The following is a 7,665-nucleotide window of genomic DNA, read 5'->3' as shown; positions in this document are numbered from 1 at the left end:
AAAATACCCTTTTGGAGGGTTTTGGAGGTCTGGGAAATTTGGTCTTTTTACACTTTTAACATTTTATCTACTAAATCTGATATTATTTCAAAATTATATTAGTCTTACATTAGATGCATATTTATTTCAGAATAAATCGTGTTATATGATCTATTTATGATTAAAGCTATTAAATATTGATTAAAACTAAGGCGTTGTCATATCTTTAATGATTAAATATTAGACACTATCAAATAGTGATTGTGATTATTAATTTTTGTTATTTAATAATTTCTATAATTAAAAAAATTTATTGATATTTAAACATTGAAATTTAAAATTTAATTTTGTAAAATTAAATCTAATATTGACATAAAGAAACAAAGTGAAGGATGACAAAAGGGTAGAAGAATGATTATTTTGAAATAATACAGATTTAGTACATGACTGAAATAATATTAGATTTAAATGTTACAAGTGTAAAAAGACCAAATTGCCCAAACCCCCCAAAACCCCCCAAAGGGTATTTTCGACTGAATACAGTGAAAAATGAAGCATTTTCGAGATAAACCCTTAGTCCAAGGATATCTGGCAATATTTTTAAAGTTCGGGAACTATGGGCGAGATAAACCCATACTCTAAAGACCATTTTTGTTGTTCACTCTAATAACAAACACATGAACGGAAAAAAGTGAATTTATCAATATAATAATAACTATTAAAAACATTGAAAATAAAAATGATAATTTTATTTATTTACTCATTTCGCTACAATACTATATCCGTATTTGTTAATACACTTTGACTACTAATATTTAAATCTTTCCAATTAGATTACTCCCTCTGTCCGTGAAATGTTATCCAAATTTTGATTTGGCGTGGGTTTTGGGAAATGTGAAGAAAAGTGAGTGTAAAAAATTAGTAGAATGCGGGTTCCGCATTTATATATTAGTTTTATAATAGAATGTGAGTTTAATGGGTTAATGGAAAGCGGACTCCATTTACTAAAAACGAAAAAAGAATAAAGTGGACAACATTTAATGGAAGGAAGGAGTATAATAGTGGTACATGAATCCAAGAAAATGAAATAGTAGAGGTCTTATACACGAAAAATATTGTTGTCATATTTCGGTTCTGATGTGTCCACCTAAAGCTTCCTCCATCGATCGTCGTCCTCGCCATTTTCGCTACTCGTCGCGAATATTATTCTAACTGTAAACTCTAATTTCAATGTTCGATTATGATACAAAATACTCTATTCGTATCATTCAAGATGTTCACCTATCCTTTTTAACTTGTCCTACTCAAGATGCCTACATTCTACATTTGGAAATAAATTTCTTTCTCCCCTTTCATCATTAAAATATTTAACTTTTTTTTTCTCTTTATTTACTCCCCCTAAAACTCTGTGACATAAAAAATGTGAACATCTTCAGTTGGATGGAGATAGCATGTAGTTTGTGAATCTACAAACATTTAAAATTAATAAGATAAATCATGAGCTTTGTGGATAAGTAGTCTCGTCTATAGAGTCATAAAATAAACAATTTACTTATTAATAAAAAAAATTACTTATAACATTAATTTATCCAGTCATACGTTGTACTTCCTTCATTCCATATAATTATTCCATATAATTATGTGCACTTTTTATTTTTATCCGTCTCATAAACACATGAGCATTTTCATTATGGAAAGTTGCCATCAACTCATTACACATATACATCAATTTATTTACTCCCTCTATCCCATAAAAATATACGAATTTTAATGCACAATTGGTAAAATAAGAAAGATGTCAAAAGAAAAAATAATTTAAATATTGTTAATGGAGAATATGTCCTACTAGAGAAAAGAGTTTCTAAAGTTAGAAAGTGCATATTCTTGTGGGACGGGTGGAGTATAACTTATACCATTATGGCACACAATTATAACTTATTACACACTAATAATAATGTGGGTCTTAGTATCCACTAACACTATTTTAACTATCTTCTTTATATCTCTCTTACTTTACCATTTGTGCAATAATTTTCTTGCAATTTCAAACACACATATTTTTTTAAATGAAAGAAGTAATACTTTAAAGGACAAGAAATAACTATATAACATTAACGTATTACTAACATATGCATCATTACTTTACTGGGTGGACAAATGCATAAATATATAAAGCCTTTGAAATTACAATATTTTAAAGACACATCCTTAAGTAAATACAATAAAAGGAGAGAGATAAATAAAATTATTTATCATAAATGTTTGAATCTCATGTTACGAAATAAATTATTCCCTCCGTTTCATTAGTGGAGTCATTTTGTCATTTTAGTACATTTTATAGTAGTAGAGTTTATTTTTGAAAAAATTAACACTTTTCTTCTCCCTTACTTTACTCTCTATTTACTTTATTCTCTCTTAATCTAACAACCTTTTTTCATTTACTACTTTATTCTTCATTTACTTAATCTATTTAACACAATTTTTCTTAAATCGTATGCCAAAAAGTAACGCATCCACTATCGCAGAATGGATGAAGTATATACTAAGAGCATCTCCATTTCTCGATTTATGCGTGTCATCCTTGCGCAGGGGCCATGCTAATCTTCTCTGTATCGTTCCAATTTTATCGGATGTCCCTGAAGGGACTACTAAGAGCATCTCCAATCATTACACTAAACTCAAATTTTTATTTTAGTGTAAATGTCACATCAAGTATGATTTTACTCCTATTATTTACACTAAGCTCAAACTTAAATGAAAATTATCTATATTATGCTTTCATTACTCACAAGTTTGAAAAAGTTTTTGGTTTGTTTTTAGTGTAAACCTAAAAAAAGGTATTCCCTCTGTCCCAGAAAGTTTGTCACATTTTTCTATTTTGGTTTGTCCCAAAAAAATTGTCATATTCCACTTTTTTACCATTTTAGATGGTGGACTTCATATTCCACTAACTCATTCCCACTCTCATTTATTATAAGACTAATATATAAAAATATGACTCACATTTCATTAACTTTTTCAACTAACTTTATATTACATTTCTTAAAAATCGTGCCCGGTCAAAGTGTGACAAAATTTATAGGACGGAGAAAATACTTTTCACTCAAAACTAAAAACGAGATTGGTTCTAGAGTACCATTAAAGCTAATTGTCTTTCTACAGTACATTCTAATATTATAACATAAGTATATAGATAGGTATGGGATTAGTAACTAATTTAATGTAAACAGTTGTAAGATTATTAAAAAAATATAAATTTAATTAAACAATAAATTTTAATATTCAGTTACTATTTTAATTTTGTTATAGTATTATCATAATGTTAAAAATTATTTCCATTTTACTCACTGTACATTCTCATTAAATGTATCTTATCTAATGTTAATCAGCGTTACTAAATCCTCGTCCCAACAAAGTTTGACACACATTTCTTTAATCTATAGTAGCAAAAAAGATGATATATATTTCTAACATATGCATCATTATTTTATTGGGTGGGACAGAATGCACAGTAAATATATAAAGCCTTTGAAATTATAATATTTTAAAGACATGTCCTTAAATAAATGCAGTAAAAGGAAGAGAGTTGAAAAAAAAATACCCATTATAAATATATAATTCTCATTTTACCAAATAAATTATGTACTAATACTATAAGCAGAACTATGAAGTCCTCTATGTCCTTGAATATGCATAGTTAGTAACTAATTTTTGTAAAGAGTAATAAGATTATATGTAAAATAGTACTCATGCCGTCTCTGAAAGTTTATCACACTTCTTTTCTGCACTCGTTTTGTAAAAAAAAAAAAATAGTTAGAGTAGAAATAGTGTAAAGTAAGAGAGAGCATAATTTAGTTAAGACTTTTCTCTACATTATTCACTCTCTTACTTTATCTTCCCTCTATTTTATTACTCCTTCCGTCCCCCAGAATTTGTCACCATTTGACCCGGCACGGATTTTAAAAAATGTAATAGAAAGTGAGTTGAAAAAGTTAGTGGCATGTGGGTCCTACTTTTATATATTAGTTTTATAATAAAATGTGAGTTAGAATGAGTTGGTGGAATATGAGGTCCACTACCAAAAATGGTAAAAGTGAAAGGTAACAAATTTTTAGGGACGGGTGAAAAATAAAATAGGTGACAAATTTTCAGGAACGGAAGGAGTATTATTTTTACAAAATGACTATAGAAAAGAAGTGTGATAAACTTTTAGGGACGGAGGGAATACAATAAATATAATATCCAATTACTATTTGAATCTTGTTATGGCATTATCTTAATGTCAAAAAAATTAATTTTGTTTTACTCATTATACATTCACATTATATGTGTCATATCTTATGTGAATCAACCTTCATCCCTGATTATGGATTGGTTTTAGAGTACCGTTGGAGCTATCAATCAATTGTCTTCTACATGATATTCCCTCTATCCCATAGAAATTGGTCATATTTCTTTTTTCGCCCGTCCTATACAAATAGTCACATATCCATTTATGATAACTTTTTTCTCTTTTTTTTTTACTTTTTAATTTATGGGCCCACCATCCACCACATAATTTCAACTACTTTTTTCATTCTCTCTTATTTTACCAAATTAAGCATTAAAACCCGTGTCAAACCTAAAGAGCCAATTTCTATGGGACGGAGGGAGTAAGTTTTAATATGCTATTAGATATGCTCTAATATTATAAGCATAATTATATATAGTTATGGGATTAGTAACTAATTTAATGTAAACAGTAGTAAGATTTATAAAAAAACACTCCCTCCGTCCCGCTTTAGGAGTTGATAAGGCTAATTTCATGCATTGGTTATGTGGTTAAATTCTGTAATTTCCCGGGTCTGTCGAGGTTTTGTAAGCCAGATGTGTAGAGAAAACACCAGGTCCAGGAAAAAGAAGAAAATCGCCTGGAGAAGGATGCTAGCAGAGAAAGCGAGCAAGAATGAAGAAGAATTCACCAGACGGAGGAGCATTTTTGGACAAGGGCAGAATGGGAAGAACAAGGAAGAGTCTAGAAGCTCCGTCCCTTATAAATAAGAGCACGTGGTTTACATGAAATCATCCATCATTCCTTTAGATCTTAGCTTAGCTTTCTCACTCTCTACACACACACTTGGGGAAATCAATTTGGGGTTTACGGTTCGAGATTTATCGGTAATTGTGTAACACCGTCTCTACGGGAGGCGAAGATACAATCTATTTCCTGTTTTTAGTTTACATTTCCGAATTTCCCGAGTCTTCGTTGTTCGAAGCTCGGTCGTATTTTGTTAAATTTTCGTTGGATATTGCACTCTTTTGCTATGGAATTTACTGCAATGGTTTTGTTTCATGTTATCGCTGCATTTTCTGTTTACTTTGGATATTTTTGCGATTGATCTGAGTTTGGAGTTGGATTGTGTGGAGTTCGTAGTTGATCGTTTGAATCTGGTAGAAATTGTGCGATCGGAGATGGGATTGTTGTGGTTTGTCGTAGGAAGCTTGGATCCGGAGTGGATGAAGCATCCAGTGTTTGGATCTATTCACATCTGCACGGTTTTGATGTTTAATTTCTGTTTTCTCGTTTACCTCGTCTAGTAATAGTAGATCTACTTAGTTTCAGTAGTTAATCACATTAATCGATTTAATTTAGTTTGCTCTATTTCGCTTTGTGTTTTGCTCTGCATTTCCTCTGCATTTCGTGATCAATGTTTTGAGAAGATGAAGTCACTGTAGTTAAGCCTTTAGTTAGTTAATCTGCAGCTTTTCATTCGTACCCTGCTATTTTGGGAAATGGTCCCCACGCTCTGTTTTTCCTCTGTCTAGGCATTTTAGGAAATTATTCACTAGGTCTGATAATTGTTCTAGCTGGAAAGTTATCTTGAGTACGTCTGGTTATCATCATGCATGTTTCTGTTATTTTTGCCTAGGTCTAGATGTTAGAATAGAGCATTTCATTTCCCAAGTCTAGGAATCTAATCTCAACCCCAAAAATGCGTGGCAGCAGCCAAAAACAGTGTCCAAGTCTTTTTACATGTTTACTTACGCTTCCATCTCTGTGGGATTCGACCCCTACTTCCCTATACTAATCTTTTTAGTGCAGTGGGTTGAGGGTTTTGAAATGCAGGAAGTGATTGTGTTCCCAACGACAGGTAATTTTGAGGGTTCTCTGAGTTCCTAGACCCCGTGGTCTAGTGGATTCTCTGGATCTGAGAAGTTTGAACATATTGACACACTCGCACAAGAACATTCCTAGCAGCAAACAACCTTTCAGGAGTCCCGTTTGAGTTGGGCACATGTTTTAAGAAAGTGTTTGAGTGTGTAATAAATAAATGTTGTAGTGGATGTTGGGACCTACTTTTATCACTTTTTTACGTACCTTGTAGGCATTTTTTATTAGTTTATCCCAACCTGGACTCCTAAACCGGGACGCCCGAAATTGATCAACCAAGACTCCTAAAATGGGACGGGAGTATAAATTTAATTAAAAAATAAAATTTAATATTTTCAATTACTATTTGAATCTTATTATAGTATTATCATAATGTCAAAAAATTATTTCCATTTTGCTCATTGTACATTCTCATTAAAATGTTTTATCTTTTGTTAATCAACATTACTAAATACCCTTATCCCAACAAAATTGACACACATTTCTTTAGTTTACAAATAAGATGATATATATTTCTAAAGGAATGTGATCAAATGAAAACTTTAAATATTATACAAACTTAAAACTATGATCTGGATCATGGAAAAATGTCAACAGATCACAAAAAAACATCAACAGGAAAATGTCAATAGAATTTCAACAATATTCAATGATTGATGTTGTGTTGATATTGTGTTGACATTAAAATCTTGAAATTTTACACTGTATTGATATTATATTGAAACTATGTTAAAGCTGTGTTGAGGAGTTTTGAGTTTGTATAATATATAAATTTGCATTTTATCACTACTTTATTGGGTAGGACAAAATGCACAGTAAATATACAAAGCCTTTGAAATTATAATATTTTAAAGACATAGCCTTAAATAAATGCAATAAAAGGAAGAGAGATAACAAATTTTTACCCATTATAAATATCTGGATCTCATTTAACCAAATAAATTATGTACTAATACTATAAGCATAACTATGTAGTCCTCTATGTCCTTGAATATGTATAGTTAGTAACTAATTTTATGTAAGAGTAAAAGGATTATATGTAAAATAGTACCTCCATCGTCTCTGAAAGTTTGTCACACTTCTTTTCTATTATTTTGTAAAAATAATAATAAATAGTTAAAGTGGAGATAATGTAAAGTAAGAGAGAGAATAGTTTAGTTAAAACTTTTCTCTACATTATTCACTCTCTTACTGTATCCTCCCTCTATTTTAACTATTTATTAGTACTATTTTTACAAAACGACTGTAGAAAAGAAGTGTGACAAACTTTCAGGGACGAAGGGAGTACAATAAATTTAAGAGTGAACTTCAAAAATGGTCCCTGGACTATGGGTTTATCTCGAAAATAGTCCCTGGACTTTAAAAATATCACCAGTAGTCCCTGGACTAAGGGTTAATATAAAAAACGGTCCTTTTGCACTATTTTGAGACGAAAATGCCCTTTTGAGGGGTTTTGGGGAGTTTGAGCAATTTGGTCTTTTTACATTTTTAACATTTTAAATCTGATATTATTTCAGTTATGTACTATATCTGAT

At 30.6% G+C, this 7,665-nt stretch overlaps 1 non-coding gene across 1 annotated transcript; it reads right to left on the bottom strand.

Moving 5' to 3' along the window:
* Positions 1-2,522: 2,522 nt before the first annotated feature.
* Positions 2,523-2,625, bottom strand: LOC125197561 (U6 spliceosomal RNA). The gene has a single exon (XR_007172101.1). It is a non-coding gene; the product is annotated as a U6 spliceosomal RNA (small nuclear RNA).
* Between the last annotated feature and the right edge of the window lie 5,040 nt (positions 2,626-7,665).

Source organism: Salvia hispanica, chromosome 4, assembly GCF_029641045.1.
Source record: "Salvia hispanica isolate PSC_SH4W2 chromosome 4, Shi_PSC_v1, whole genome shotgun sequence".
Taxonomy (NCBI): domain Eukaryota; kingdom Viridiplantae; phylum Streptophyta; class Magnoliopsida; order Lamiales; family Lamiaceae; genus Salvia; species Salvia hispanica.
This window is presented reverse-complemented; position numbering and strand designations above follow the sequence as displayed.